The sequence below is a fragment of the Delphinus delphis genome, chromosome 1 (assembly GCF_949987515.2).
Source record: "Delphinus delphis chromosome 1, mDelDel1.2, whole genome shotgun sequence".
NCBI classification, from domain to species: Eukaryota; Metazoa; Chordata; class Mammalia; order Artiodactyla; family Delphinidae; genus Delphinus; species Delphinus delphis.
In genome coordinates, this window is record NC_082683.1 from 127,223,615 (window position 1) to 127,239,783 (window position 16,169).

The window sequence follows — 16,169 nt, forward strand, 5'->3', positions numbered from 1 at the left end:
TTTTTCTATGACTATGCATATATGTGTGTTTTTAATAGCATATTTAGGGCATAAGCGTATTATGGCTTAAGCATTCCCTTGTCCTTAAACATTATTCTGAATTTAATGGCTTCCAAATATTCCATAATATTGGTGTAACATAATGCATTTATCTCTGTATCTTTATTAACAAACAGGTTTTGGTATTATGAATACTGAGTATTGTGTATGTACATTTCTAGAAAATACTGATACTGCCAAATACCAAGGTTAAAGATTATGCATAGTTTTATTTTGATACACACTGCCAAAGTGTTGTTTTAACCAATTCACACAACTATCCAGCACCTACAAGAGTGCTCACTTCCGTGAGGCATAACAACCTGTAATGAGGTCTCTAAGAGTTCCTGGAGAGATCTCAGGCGAAATCTTCACCCTGCATCTTGAGCTCTGATCGCAGGAACTCCCTCGGTCCAGCAAGCGGCGCCGTCGCCTTCCGTCGAGGTTGGGTCGTCACGGAGACCTCACGTGATCCGGCCGTCTCTGCGCCGGGGGGCGGTCTTGCGGGGATTTGCCTTACGTACGCCGCCGCATGACGTCGTACGTAGGGGCTGGCTAGCCGCCATCTTGCTTCTTTTTCTCGCTCGCTATTTCCCTCTCGAGAAGGAGCGAAAGTGCTTTGGCGGTTTGTCCATCCGCAGCTTCGGCTCTCTGGGGCCCGGGGTCCTTACAGCCGCCCCCTACCCCTAATTTCCCCTTCCCCTTCCCCCTATCAGAGCTCTGCGGAGCCCCTCGAAGCGCGCAGGCACACTCAGCTTGACACTCATCCTGGCCGGTAAGGAAAGCGAGGGCGTAGGAGCTGCGATCAAAGCGGGCCCTATCCGGGAGGGCTGGCGTGGGGCGGCCCGGGGCGTGGGAGCACACGCCGACCTGGCGCCCAGAGACGAGGGAGCCGCGTGGAGAGGGCCTTGGGTCCGGGCATCCTCTTTTTCTCTTTGGCTACCATCATCTCTGCTTCTGGGGGAGCCTCGGCCTCCTGCTTGGGGAGCGGGAAAAACCGGAGTCAGACCCGCCCCATGTGGTCTGCAGCGGGAGTTCCGGACCCGTCGGCCTCCTCCCACTCAGGCCCTGTAGGGGGATTACGCGCGTTGCCGGGTAAGGGAAGGGAGTTTCCTTCCCGCGGGATAGGCGGGTGCGCGGTCTCTTTTCCTAGTGTGGGTATGTGTCCCCCCAAACAACTCAGAGGCTCATCTAGGCTCTTTAATGCCTACCTCTTCTTCATGTTTAGTGAGGGTGAAAATTGCAATGAGTAGTGTGCGGGAGAGACCGGGTTAAAGGCCGGGCTCGGTGAGAGGCTCTTCGGGGAATGAGGACCAGTCCTACTTCCGCTAGGGACGTGCTTCCCCAACTCCAGAGGCAGGTTCGGATAGTCTTTTCTCACCCTAGGCCTCTGCATCCGCTAACCTGCTTGGTGAATCTCACTCCGCAGCTTTCTCTCTTTGAGATAGCATTAGTGTTGGTGTTACGGTAAAGGCCCCACTTTAGGGCTTGAAGAAAAGGGCATAGGGGGCCAATAGGAGCACTGATAAATTCTTCCTTCCCTTGAGAGGAATGTGTCTAATTCCTTTAAAGGGATGTTAATTCCTTTAAAGGGATGTGTATATGTTTTGACTTGATCTGAGATTCTTTTGAGGTTTCCGACGTGTCTGATGTTTGCTGGCTTCTAAGGCTAGCCGGATTTCCGCATTGACCGATCTTCAGACTATGTCCATAGATTAATACCTCGCCAGGGTACTTAGAATTGTACAGTAGGCAACTGTGCTGTAAGATTTTCATTTGGAATGCCCCCAGAAGAATCGGGATTTTTGATTAAATGCTTGATAGCTTATTCCCGCAAATAAAAATGATAGGGTGATACTTAAACGCCGACTAAGCCCAACTCCAGCATTTGTTAGAAGTAGATTAACCTCCTCTGTTGGTAATTAAGATACTGCTCAGACTGGAGCCATTTTTAGGTGTGTGTCATAAATGCACTGCAGCATCTTTTCTGGTTCACTTCAAATGCATTGATCCCCTAAAAAAAGGAATAGGTTGAATTTGAGTTTCTAGCATATAGTCAACGAGTAATTCTCTCCTTTTCCATAATGGAATTTTCAGAATATAGACTTTTTACTTTTGTGTTTCGGTATGTGGCTGTTTTCCCTCCACTAGTTGACCTTTTACCATGTACTGAGCACATAAATAAGCTCTTTACAGACATTCTCTTTGTTAATCCTACAGCAAGCCTTTGAGGGAGGTACTATCATCATCCCCATTTTACAGATGAGGAAATGAAATCTGAGAAATTAAAGTAGTTTGACCAAGGTCACACAGCAGTTATTGATGGTGCTGTATAGATTCAAACCCAGGTTGTCTAAACGCAAAGGGGATGCTCTAAGCTGTCGAACTGCCTCCCTGTTTCTTGTAATTTTGCAAACTATAGGACCTAAATAAGATACAGCATTATTAACCTAGTTTTTGTTTTCCTTGACTTAGTATAGAAACATGGTTGCATGTGAAGGTTGAAGTGTTCCAAGGTGTAAAAAATACATTATAGCTACTCTGGGGATAGAAAAGCCAGTCGAGTAAAACTCAAATGCTGTGGTATGACAGATAAGTTTTAAATTTTGATATCTGGCCTATATTATTGATAAAATATTTCCTCATCTGTAAAATGGAGATGATAATAGTAGTAACTCCTTCAAAGGCTTGCTGTAGGTTTATCACAGATAATGTATGTAAAGAGCTTATTACTGTGCTCAGTACATAGTAAAAGGTCAACTAGTAGTGGAAGGAGAATGACAGAATACTGGTAGAAGAAAATACTCTTCTTCCAAGCAGTGGGTAACCTGTATATTCTCAGAATGGAGTATACCTTTGGGAACTTAAGAAATAGTTTTCCTTTTTTTTTTTTAAGGCTTTTTTGGACTTAAATATCTTTTTTTTCTTTTTTTTTACACTTATATATTGGGTTTTGTTTCTTAAAGATTTCTTCATGTTCTAGAGTCAGTACCCCTGTGATCAGTATATTGGGCATAGCTGAAAATACAGAAGTTCTGCCTCATTCAAAGTCCCTGTCTCCCCTCTACCCCTACCCCACCCCACCATCCTTATGGTAAAATGTCTTTGAAGATTATATTATGTCCTCCTCTCCCTCCAAGTGGTTTCCTTCTTCCCCCAGACCCCAAACACCACTTCAGTTTGTAATTCAGTTGAGGAACTCGTTTTTCAGATGCTATTTATGCCATATTTGTGTAAGGCACGAATTGATCATTCATAAAATGTTGACACAAACTGGTATAGAACCCTATTCTTACCATGAAGGAGATCCAAAAGTTGTGTCTGCCTGAGTTATGACTAATATACTTTCAGTAAAGCGAGCCTTGTCATCTTATGAATAGGCTGACACAATGAAAGCTTGTCTCAGTCTGTGTTAACTGTTGCTTCGAAGTCTTGAGAATTAATAACTTAGTTTTGAGTCATAACATTTAAAAATTCTCAATAATGCCATTGATGCATCAGTCAGGACATCTTTGGGGGTAAAAGTGTTCTCTAGAGAGGGTGATTTCAGTAAAGTTTTTATTGTATGTGTGTCCTCCCCCCTTCCCCAAAGGCTAAATGTAGTCTGACCCTTTTGCCAGTTATATTTCTAGTCATTATTTTGCTCTAGATTGACAGAATGCCTGTCACATTTTGGGGGCTTTGTGTGCACATATTTTCTGGTAAATCAGAACAAGGACTATTACTGAGTTTCAACAGTTGTCTAGTTGACAGAAACTTTTATGTGGTTAGCCTATACCTAGAGTTGAACACAAGATAGCAGTGGAATTATTACTGTTAATGTAATGTACTCACCCATGTGTGGTGCTGCTAGGTGCTCTATATTAAAGAAGAGCAGGACATAATCAGCAATTGTGAAGCACATCTAGTATTAAAAAAACACTATTGGGTGTTTTTTTTTAATTTATTTAATTTTGGCTACGTTGGGTCTTTGTTGCTGCGTATGGGCTTTCTCTAGTTGCGGCGAGCGGGGGCTACTCTTCGTCGCGATGCACAGGCTTCTCATTGTGGTGGCTTCTCGTTGCAGAGCACGGGCTCTGGGCATGTGGGCTTCAGTAGTTGTGGCATGCGGGCTCAGTAGTTGTGGTTCACGGGCTCTAGAGCACAGGCTCAGTAGTTGTGGCACATGGGCGGCTTAGTTGCTCCGCGGCATGTGGGATCTTCCCGGACCAGGGCTTGAACCCGTGTCCCCTGCATTGGCAGGCATATTCTAAACCACTGCGCCAACCAGGGAAGCCCCAATACTGGGTATTATTTACATAACATTATATAGTAGTTTTCTGTTTCTTGTCTGCCTTCTGATATTAGTCTGTTTTCCTTTACTAGACTGTTTCCGTGTCTTATCACTTTGTACAGTGGTTCGCATGTATCTAGAGTTTATTATATGTTATTGAATAAATGAGATTAGGAAACAGAAAGATTAGACCCACAACTAAGGTTCAACTGACAAATGCCTTAGTGGAGCAGAAGAATACCCCAGTCATTTTTCCCCCTTTATTTACCTATTAGAATAGTATCAGATGCTTTCAAATAGTTTGTGTTTATGTTCTGTACATTGTGAGATTTCTTTGCATCAGATTATCCTTACTAATTTTTAGATTTATTCAACAAACATTACAGATTCTTTTAATTTTGTAAGGCACAGTGCATGAGAGGAAAATGGCTTTTGGTTCGTACTGCCGAGATGTTCACAGTCTTAAGGATTAATATTAAAAGTTATCATGTGATCTTTGGATTCATACCAGAATATAAAAATAAAGATATACAGACAGGTAATGGAAATTTGGGGCAGAAAATTCATATATGGAAAATTGTCCATAGTATATAGGTCGAGTACCCAGTTGGTTACAAGTAAAGCCATGATGGCCAGGAGGGACTAAGAATAATTGTAATTATTAATATTTAGTGAGCACTTACCATGCCAGGCACTGAGCTAAGAACACTTTGAGGATTATCTCTTTCATTCCATACAATAAGCCTAGAATGTGGATTATTTTATTCCCATTACACAACTAGAAAACTGGATTTAAAGAGATGTAGTAATTTGTTCAAAGTTACTTAGCTAGAAGGTGAGATTCAGATTATTGACCCAGAGCCTGAGTGCTTAACGTCTATGCTACATGGATTTCCCAGTGGCCAGTGTTTCTCAAACTTCAGTCATTCACAATTTTTGCTTTATCTTCAAACCATCTGTCAATATTTTTGTTTAATTTAGCTTCCTATCTTTTAATTAAGTGAGTTTAAAAGAAAAATTTATGTGATTATTTGGTGTTAGAGTTTTTTCCCCCCAACATGTGTTAAACATGTAATTTTAAATATTCCTCTATGGACTACTTAAAATCATCTAATATACCATCAGTACTCATTTGTATCCTACCCTTTGGGACATAACTGCTATAAGAAATGAATACTGCATAGGATCAGGCAGCAGTTGGAATTAATGAAGGCCAGAAGTGATGAAAGCCTAAAAATAGAATAGATTCATCAAACAGGAAATTGCAGCATTACAGGAGTAGAGATATAAATTAGAGCCTTAACTACATACTTGGGACAACCATTTCCAGGATGAACTGCAAAGTGGAGTGGGTTTATTTAGACAGAGAAATGTAACAGGATGTCTAAGATAATCTATGGCAAGAGAAGGAGAACAAGAATGACTAACTTAAGAAAGAAGTCACTACAGAAATCAGGGTGGAAAAGGAAAATCTCTAAAATAGGATTGTGACAGCCAAATGTAGCAGAGTTCAGAAAAATATGTGAGATAGGGCTCTTGGATTTGGCTTGAGTGATCCTTGGTGACCCTAAGAGAATTTAAGTCAATTAATGAGGCTGAAAGGTTATAAGAAGGGAGGAATAAGTAGTGAGACCTCTTGATTTTTAGGTGTGTTGAATACTCAAAATGAGCTCTGGACTAGGAGTTTGAAAATCTGGGGTTAATCCTTTTGTCACTTGGGGGCAAGTGACTTGGCTTCTTCAAGTTGTGGATACACTATTCATCTGGAAAATAAGGATAATATCGGTTTCCCCTATCTTAGAGGATTGTTACAAAGATCACATTAAATGTATTTCTTATACTTTTTGAGTTTAATATTCTTTGATATCACATGAGTCTTAACCACATTTAAAACAAAAGGGACGCGTGAAAAGTAGAAAGTTGAATTACGGGAGGATAGGTTCTCAACGAGATTGGAAGATCTCCTCATGGTGCATATGTAGTTAGAGAATGGGTGTCTAGAGAGGTTAATAATCGATCTTCCTCCTTTCCTAATGAATAATCTGAAAGTGCAGGGCTGCTGTATATGGTTGTACCATTTGTGCACTGCACAAAGATGCCTGGCTGAAGGAGGCAACAAGGACTGAAATCTAGCCCTTGATCTGCTTTCAGAGTCCTGTGCCCTGGCTAGGCCTCCAGCAGAAATTGTGCCTCCACTTCTCTTCTCCCTCACAAGACATCAGCCCTCTCACCAAGATGAGTACCTGTATCTTCCCAGAGGGTGTGTTTTTCTATTTGCACAAAGGCCCTGTGGAGGCCAGTGCTCTGAAAGGCTCCTTAAGGAGACATATTAAGGATATGGGTTTAGAGCAACATCAAAAACATTTGGGAGACTGGAGAAATGGTCACTAGGAACAGAAAGCTTAGAACTTATTATGAAAATGGGTTAAGTAGCTGCCCAACAGCAAGTACAGAATTCTAGTTTATCCAGTGTATTTTAAAGATGGGCATTATAACTTATTAAGTGTTTCTAATAATTTGGAAACAAATGTTTATTAAAATATCATATGTAGATTATCAGCTTTCAAAGAGGAAAGAGAATATATGAATAAAACTATACTTAACATTTTAATCTTCAAAAAAACCACTTTATACTTTTTCAGTTGCAATTACAATTTATATTTTTGGCAATATGACTATTATTGCTTGGCCTATATTTGTATATATTTTTAATGTTATTTATTTTGATGTTTGAACTTTTTTTTGGGACTGTGTTGGGTCTTCATTGCTGCGTGCAGGCTTTCACTAGTTGTGGCGAGCGGGAGGTACTCTTCGTTGTGGTGCGCGGGCTTCTCATTGCGGTGGCTTCTCTTGTTGTGGAGCACAGGCTCTAGGTGCGTGGGCTTCAGTAGTTGTGGCACGAGGGCTCAGTAGCTGTGGCTCATGGGCGCTAGAGCTCAGGCTCAGTAGTTGTGGCATACGGGCTTAGTTGCTCCGCAGAATGTGGGATCTTCCCGGACCAGGGATCAAACCCGTGTCCCCTGCATTGACAGGTGGATTTCTTTTTTTTTTTTTTTTAAACACCTTTATTGGAGTATAATTGCTTTACAACAGTGTGTTAGTTTCTGCTTTATAACAAAGTGAATCAGTTATACATATACATATGTTCCCATATCTCTTCCCTCTTGCGTCTCCCTCCCTCCCACCCTCCCTATCCCACCCCTCTAGGTGGTCACAAAGCCCCGAGCTAATCTCCCTGTGCCATGCGGCTGCTTCCCACTAGCTATCTATTTTACGTTTGGTAGTGTATATGTGTCCATGCCATTCTCTCACTTTGTCACAGCTTACCCTTCCCCCTCCCCATATCCTCAAGTCCATTCTCTAGTAGGTGTGTCTTTATTCCCGTCTTACCCCTAGGTTCTTCATGACCTGTTTTTTTTTTCCTTAGATTCCATATATATGTGTTAGCATACGGTATTTGTTTTTCTCTTTCTGACTTACTTCACTCTGTATGACAGACTCTAGGTCCAGGCAGGTGGATTCTTAACCACTGTGCCACCAGGGAAGTCCCTTGGCCTGTATTTTTAAGAAACTGGGGTTGTTTTGTTTTGTTTTGTTTTTTGTCGTCGTTGTTGTTTTTGCGGTATGCGGGCCTCTCACTGCTGTGGTCTCTCCCGTCGCGGAGCACAGGCTCAGCGGCCATGGCTCACGGGCCCAGCCGCTCTGCGGCATGTGGGATCCTCCCGGACCGGGGCACGAACCCGTGTCCCCTGCATCGGCAGGCGGACTGTCAACCACTGCGCCACCAGGGAAGCCCTAAGTAACTGTTTTTAATGTTAGGTTTAAACTTTGTAGATCTTAATTGAACATAATATGAAGAATTACTTCTGAAATGGGACAGATAGAGAAATTTTATTTTAAAAGCAGGGAAAGGATGTTATTGAAATAAGCCTTTTGACAGAGATGTGGAAGGTTGGTTACATTGCTGTATAAGTGTTAAAATTTTGATTAAGAAAAATTGGATTTTTTGATATGTGTAGTTACATGTAGCCCACACCACAATTAGGATACAGAATGTAGAAAGATGAAATATCTCCCAACTGTAGAATCAGAGTCTTCTGACATTTTGGAGACACAAAATATCTCTCCTGATGAAGAAAGAGCTATTGAGTAAGGATTGAAAAGTCAAGAATAGCTTATATGTGCTGATTGCTTGATTTCCTGACCTGACCAAAAAATAAATAAATAAATTTCTTTGATTGTATAGTTATATTTATGACAAATTTGAAAACATGGAAAAAAATCAAAGTAGGAAGTAGGAGAAAGAGATGGGTAGGTTAACATGTCTCAAGACAGATAGTTTTAATGGTAGAGGAATAGAGCCAGTGCTTGGTGGGGAGGGATGCTAACCCATTCTCTACACTTAAAAATTTATACTTACAATTCCAACCCTTAAAGGCAGCCCTTTAGTTATATGAAAGGTTTAGAATAATTCATGATGTTGGATGAGCATCTTGAACAGAATGCTTCTCTTTTTCTCCCATAAAATCCAGCATACTTGCCTTTAAAAAATAAAGTTGACTAAGAACTTATTTATGCATTAGTTTTTATTTACTATCTATAAGTTTTGAAAATGTTATTACCGTTTATTAAGCTCATTATTAAGTACCAGACACCATCTAAAGCTTTATACACGCTTAAATCTCACAACAGACTAGAAGATATAGCCAACAGATGAGGAAATAAAAATTCAGGATTATATTTAATGACTGGAAATGCTTATGCCATAAATATGTGTATGCCACAATTATGCTATAAAAACACGTCGCTACTAAATGTTAGAGCTGGGATTTAAACTGAATCTGTTGTAAGAGAAGTAATTGTGTAATACGAACAGTTTTAAAATACTACAAGTTGTCCAAAAGAGTGCTCTGGCAGTCACCTTATAGAATAAAGTGATAGACACACAGCTTTACTTTGCTGGGATAGTAATTTATAATACAGAAGATTTGATAGCTACATTTCTTTTCTGATAAGGCTTTCTTGGCCCCAGAAACTTAATTCACATATTTCAGTTTCTAAGAACAGTCTGAGCCCTTCTACCATTTTGATTAAAACTGCAACAGATTTATTGGTATTACACTTTGTTTTTAAAAATAACAATTTTTAATGCTTTTGCTGTAGTGCTATTTGTAGTAGAGGCAGTCAACGTGGTGATATTCTTAGCTTTACTATTATAATAGCAGATGATCTTAAAAATATTGGATGTCACTCTAACTTTATTTTTTTAATTTATTTTTTATTGAAGTGTGGTTGATTTACAATGTTGTATTAGTTTCAGGTGTATAGCAAAGTGACTCAGTTATACACATATATATATATTCTTTTTCAGATTTTTTTCCATTATGGGTTATTACAAGATGGTGAATATAGTTCCCTGTGCTGTACAGTAGATCCTTGTTGTTTCTCTTATATATATAGTAGTGTGTATCTGTTAATCCCAAACTCCTAACTTATCCCCCCACCCTTTCCTTGTTGGTAACCATGTTTGTTTTCTATGTCTGTGAGTCTTTCTCACAGAAAGTGATATCTCACATGTAAGTGATATCATATATTTGTCTTTGTCTGATTTACTTCACTTAGTATGATTATCTCTAGGTCCATCCATGTTGCTGCAAATAGTGTTATGTCACTCTGAATAACTAAGTGATTATAACAGTTAGCAATGGAAGTGACCTTAGAAGTTGACCAGTTCAACCTCTCACTCAAAGCAGAAGTTACCTTTTAAAATATTTTTTGATAAAGGCTTATCTTGCTGTTGCTTGAACATATGTGGTGCCCAGGAAGACACTGTAGTCAACCTTTAACAGTCATTTTAAGATCTTCTACATTTCCAAATATTTGAACACCATGATAGCATTCAAACCTCTTCACTTTCACTTGGCTTCCATCATCTGCACGAGGATTTGGCTTTCTTTTCAGAGCTCTTTTTTCCCCCACAAAGAAACAGTTATGTATCTCTTCAAGAGAGTTACTGTTTCTTTAAAAAGCAAAACAAACTCTGAGGATGAGACAGCAGGAGAGATAGGGAGAGATGTCTAAGCTTATTTCCTAGAAGCATCCTTCTCTCACATACCTCATGGCATTGTGGCATTTTGTGCCTCAGGAAAATTACTTATCACTTCATTTCACAGCTCTTTGGGTTGCTTGGCTAATGGTGAAAGTAGAGAATGAGTTTAAGATATAACTTGTTTCCACCTATGGGTAAACTGAACAGTTACGAAATTTTTCTTCTGTATCCAATTTAGTTTGTTTTTAATGTTTGTCTTAATGAAGACCAGAATTGAGCGTAATGCTCTAAACAATGTGATAAACACAAGATTCAGTAGAACTGTCACAATTCTAGATTTGTGCATTAGATTTCTATCAAAGTAGCAATTTTTGTAAAGCAGTGCTGTCGCACTACTAGCTGTTACTAACTGTCCTGTTTTATATGAACAGGCTGGGTCTGTATTCTGTATGAAATTCAGTTCTTGAGCTATGACTAACTACCTATTCTTTTTTTTTTTTTTCTTTTTTTTGGTACGCGGGCCTCTCACTGTTGTGGCCTCTCCCGTTGCGGAGCACAGGCTCCGGATGCGCAGGCTCAGCGGCCATGGCTCACGGGCCCAGCCGCTCCGCGGCACATGGGATCTTCCCGGACCAGGGCACGAACCTGTGTCCCCTGCATCGGCAGGTGGACTCTCAACCACTGCGCCACCAGGGAAGCCCACTACTTATTCTTAAATCCAATTTAATTTTATCCAGCATTCCAAGAAAGTCATTAAATCTTAAGAAAGTCGTTAAGCGCATTGTTACTCTTTCAGATGTTTGTGTCATATGTGGTGTCTACTTTCCAGGTCTTTATTCAAGTTTTTGACAAAAGGCTTTGAAAAGGACAGGGTCCAATATATTAGTTTTTCTGGTCACATTACTTCATATTGACTTACTTGAATATAAAATAATTTTCAGCCTCAAATATTATATGATCCTATTTGTATTTAAGGAGGAGTGTATAAAGACTAGTACTTTGATTAATGTGTTTAAAGTCAAACTGCGGGGGGGGAGTTAGTCAAAAGTAAACTTTTTAGAAAGGTAATATTTTACATTATAAATCAACTATACTCCAATAAAAATTAATTTAAAAAAATTTTTTAGAAAGGTAATATTTTGTGAATGCTGATTGACCTGGAACTCAGAGGAGTGTGGTGAATGTCTTGACTTTTTATTTTAAATGAGTTAAAATTTGAGTTATAAAATGCTGTTTTCTGAAGTTAATACATCAATCCCCTCTATCTTTGTTAGCTACCATGAGAAAATACCATAGGCAAGGTGGCTTAAAAAACAAAGTTATTTTTCACAGTTCTGAAGGCTGGAAGTCCAAGATCACGGTGCCAGTGTAGTCGGGTTTGGCTGAATGCCTTCTAGCTGAGTCCTCGCATGGCTGAGTAGAGCTCTGATGTCTCTTCCTCTTATAAGAGAACTAATCCCATTATGAGGCCCCACGTTCATCACTTCATTTAACCCTAATTACCTCCCAAAGGTCCCAGCTCCAAATACTTTCTATTACATTGGTAGTTAGGGCTTCAACATATGAATTTTGGGGGGACACAGTTCAGTTCATAGTAACCCCCTCTTTTACAGTCTATAGTGCATTGATTTTTATGCTTTTTACATTGTTACACTTCAAAATAATATTTCTACAACAGTTGGAATACATTCATTAATTGAGATATTACTATGTTTTGTTGCTTTAATTTTTTTATCCTTGATATTCAACTCTATATGGTAACGGAGTAAGTTTTTTTTTTAATTAATTAATTTTTTGCCTGTGTTGGGTCTTCATTGCTGCTCGCGGGCTTTCTCTAGTTGCAGCAAGCAGGGGCTACTCTTCATTGCAGTGCACGGGCTTCTCATTGCGGTGGCTTCTCTTCTTGTGGAGCACAGGCTCTAGGTGCGCGGGCTTCAGAAGTTGTGGCACGTGGGCTCAGTAGTTGTGGCTGGTGGGCTCTAGAGCATAGGCTCAGTAGTTGTGGCACACTGGCTTAGTTGCTCCGTGGCATGTGGGATCTTCCCGGACCAGGGCTTGAACCCGTGTCCCCTGCATTGGCAGGAGGATTCTTAACCACTGCACCACCAGGGAAGTCCCCAGAGTAAGTTTTGATACGAAAAACTTGAATCTTTTAAAATCTCTTAACCTCAAATGACATGTTATTTATTACGTATTTTAAAGGTTTTATGCTTATCTCTTCTATAATGAAAATTGAGTTCTGATTTTCATACGGTGAGGTTATCTTGGTTACTGGCTTTGACAGTAATCTCGGCTCCATCACTTCCTAGCCTTATGAGTTTTACTTCTCTAAGGTTGTTTCTTCATTGGGTAAGTTTTGGTGACTTGGGCTTTGAGCTCTTCTTATTTCCAGTCTGATATTTTTACATTCTAAATCTCTAGAGCTCAGATTTTAAAAAATTGGCTTCAAGAGACATTACAAAATTAGAATGTATAGAAATCGGATCCCTCCTTATGTTAGAAATGGGAGAAATAAATATAGAAGATTATTCAGGGTTTTAAACTAGAGGTTAGGGAAAATGGTTATGGTGAAATTGGGAAGAACATGTTTGGGAAAACAGATAAGCTTTTAGACTTTTTTGGGGGTTGGATAGTCTTAATCTCAAAGAAATGTTGTAAAAATAATACAGAGAATTTCCATATTCGTTCATTCATATTCCCTGATTGTTAATAGTTTGCTGTATTTGTTTTACCATTCTCTGTGTGTACATGTACCTATGCACACACTCACACATATGTTCTTGACCTTTAATGTCTTGGTCTAAACCCTGTCATTACCTGAAACGTTACATTCAAATCACAAGCTCCTATGCCTCCACTTTTCATTCAGTACATTTTCTCCTGCTGTTTTTATTAAATGAACAGAGCAATCCATAGTAAGCTTGACTCAGCAAGCATTCAATAATCACTACTGTTAAGAGCTTTTATTCAATCTTTTTGAAATTTCCAGTTCCTTCTCCTCTCCTCCTTATTTTTTTTCCAGCTTGTCTTACTTCACTCTCTGATTTAGACTTCCATGAAATGTTAATCTAACCATTCTCCTGGCAGTATCCTCATCTCCCTTGCTTTTCTTTACACCTGCCTGGCGCAACTCTAATTTCTTATTCGATCCAGCTGCTTTGTGCCTCCCACCACTCCCTACTCCTAGACATGCTGCTGGACATTGTTAACAGTCTTCAAACTGCACAGGCTTGGGAATACTGTATATTCCCGGTTTCCAGCTTCTACTCAGGTTTCAGTGCTGCCTGTCAATGCCTCGTTTTACTAGTTGGCTGTCTTTTCTCCCAGTTCTTTGCAAATCTTTTCCAGCCTTCTCAAATCTCCACTCAGTTGATGAGATCAGCATGTCTCTTTTTCATTTGTTCCTAGTAGTGCCTGATTAGTAGGCACTGGGTAAATATTTTTTTTGCGTGGATGGCGGAATTAAACATTTTTAGTGCGTAGTTCTGTCAAGAAACTTAAGTGAAGATGTTTTGTTCTATACGCAATTAAAAATGAATGTCTAAAGATTGTAGCTTGAAGGAAGGATTTGGTTGGGAATTATCCTTACTGAAGCAGTGAACAGTAGATGAGATGGCTAAAGAGGTAAGCACATAGAGAAGAGAGCTGACAAAAGCAGCTAACATTTATGTAGAGGGATAGGAAAAAAAATGAGGCAGATGTCAGTCACAGAAACCAGTGAAAATGGTTTACACAGAAGCTCTTTATTTTTATATTTGTATGTGATACTTGACTGTTATTAGTATATATTCTTCCTATATTTGTTCAATAAAACATTTGTTGAATGTGTCCAGCAGGCTCATCTGGAAATGGTTGCAGTTTCTTTTTAATGTTAACAATTTGAGTGGGACATTGTGCTGTGTTCCCCAGAGGAACTAAACAATCACCATAAGAATAAGGAGGAAGGAGGTAAACAGAGGCTGGATACCTAGAAGCCCATGGAGGCCTGAAAGATTATGATTCTGTCATTTAATTGAATTTTGCAAATTGGTGATTTGCAAAAGTATGAGGTTCCTCCCTCCCCCCCAAATATACTAGATTTTAAATACTAGATTTTAAATACTTAATATTTTTGGTATCAAATACTTTTAATTATTTTGTAATCGTAGGTGAGTCACCTTAGAATCTTACAATTTTTGGCACTGATGGAATTTTAGAGGTGGTACCTAATCTCCTCTTGATGTGGAAATCTCTTACAGATTTTTTTTCCCACAAATTTTCCGCCTACAATACCTATCCTTTCATGAAAACCATCTTTTTGTTACCACTGTTTGTTATTCTTTCATTTCAAAAAGTTGATGTTTATATTATGGTAAACTGCTGCCTTCCAAATTTCCCTTGGACCTTTTGGAAACAGTCTGTTGGCTTTAAAAGCACTGGCTTCCTTTTTTTTTTTTCTTTTTTCTTCCTTTCTTCCATCTTAACTTTTTTTTTTTTTTGGTCAAAAAAGGTAATATGTATTTATTCAAAATTCGGAAAATGTAGGTGCATGTTTTGCTACATCTAATTTCAGTGAAAAAAATGCTAGTTTCTTACCAGCATTGCTCAGTTATAGAACCTTGAATTTAGAGAGATGTTTACTTTCTCTTTCCTTAAACAGAGAAAGGGGATGTGTTATTCAAAAAGCTTTATTTTGGAGACTGACCCTCAGCCCTTAATGATTTAGATTTTTTTAGGTACATAGTAGACAGGGTAGTAATATAAAAAATAGGTGGTTTTTTTGGCCATGCCGCACAGCTTGAGGGTTCTCAGTTCTCTGACCAGGAATTGAACCTGGGCCACAGCAGTGAAAGCCCAGAATCTTAACCAGTAGGCCACCAGGGAACTCCCAGAATGCTATTTTTAAAACAAAGACAAGCCTTTGCTCAGAATTCAGTGGTTTCCCATTGTTTCAAAGATAAAGTTTTTAATCCTAATAGGCCCACCTCATCCAACCTTCTTTCTCTCCTTCAGCTGTCCCTTTCTTACTAGCTTCTGCTTCCCCAGCTTTTTTGAACATGGTTAGCATATCAGGGCCGGAGGTCCTTTGCATTTGGTTTTTCTTCAACCTTGAAGCTGCCTGTTTGCCCTTTAGATCCAAGTCAGAAGCTCTCTCTTCAGAGAGGCCTTTAGTGATCAACTTATCTAAAGTAGTTCCACCCTTTCTAAAGTAGTTTCCACCCTTTCATGTTGTCCTGTTTGGTTTTATTTATGGCATTTGTCACCATCTGAAATGATTTTATTTACCTATTATTTGAATCACCAAACTAGAAAGTAAGACCGGAGAGAGCAGATTCTTACCCCTTGTATCTCCAGTGCACAGAATAGCATACATAGTAGGTGTTCAGTAAATGTTTCAAAATATGGATCACTTAATGACTGACATAGATTATAAATAAATTTTACCACATACCATATTGTAGTGAATATCCTTACGTGTATGTGTATTTTGCACGCATTAGTATTTTTTTAGGATAGATTCTTAGACTTTGTTTTAAGCTATGCTGCTGGGTTCTAAACCATTCTTAGCTCTCTACCCAAGCCTTACAAAACAGACCACAGACTGGATTTGGCCATAGGCCTTAGTTTGCCAAAGCCTGCCTTTAGTTCATTGTAAATAGCATGTGAATTGTCTCTGTTTAATGTCAGAATTCCCTTGTGAAATCACCTGGGCCAGACACTTCGGGGGTGGGCAGCTTTTGGACAACTTTTTTTTCCCCATTGTTTTTACCTGTTTATTTTGAGCCAAATCTGGTAATTTCTGTTTTCCTAGAAAACCCTTATTTCAAA

At 39.3% G+C, this 16,169-nt stretch overlaps 1 protein-coding gene across 16 annotated transcripts in view; it reads left to right on the forward strand.

Moving 5' to 3' along the window:
- Positions 1-301: 301 nt before the first annotated feature.
- PRRC2C (proline rich coiled-coil 2C) overlaps positions 302-16,169 on the forward strand; it is a 99,496-nt gene continuing 83,628 nt past the window's right edge. For all 16 annotated transcript variants that reach the window (XM_060033886.1, XM_060033971.1, XM_060033912.1 and 13 more), the window contains exon 1: positions 302-814. The gene's annotated coding sequence lies outside the window, so the exon portion shown is untranslated. The remainder of the gene's footprint in view (positions 815-16,169) is intronic.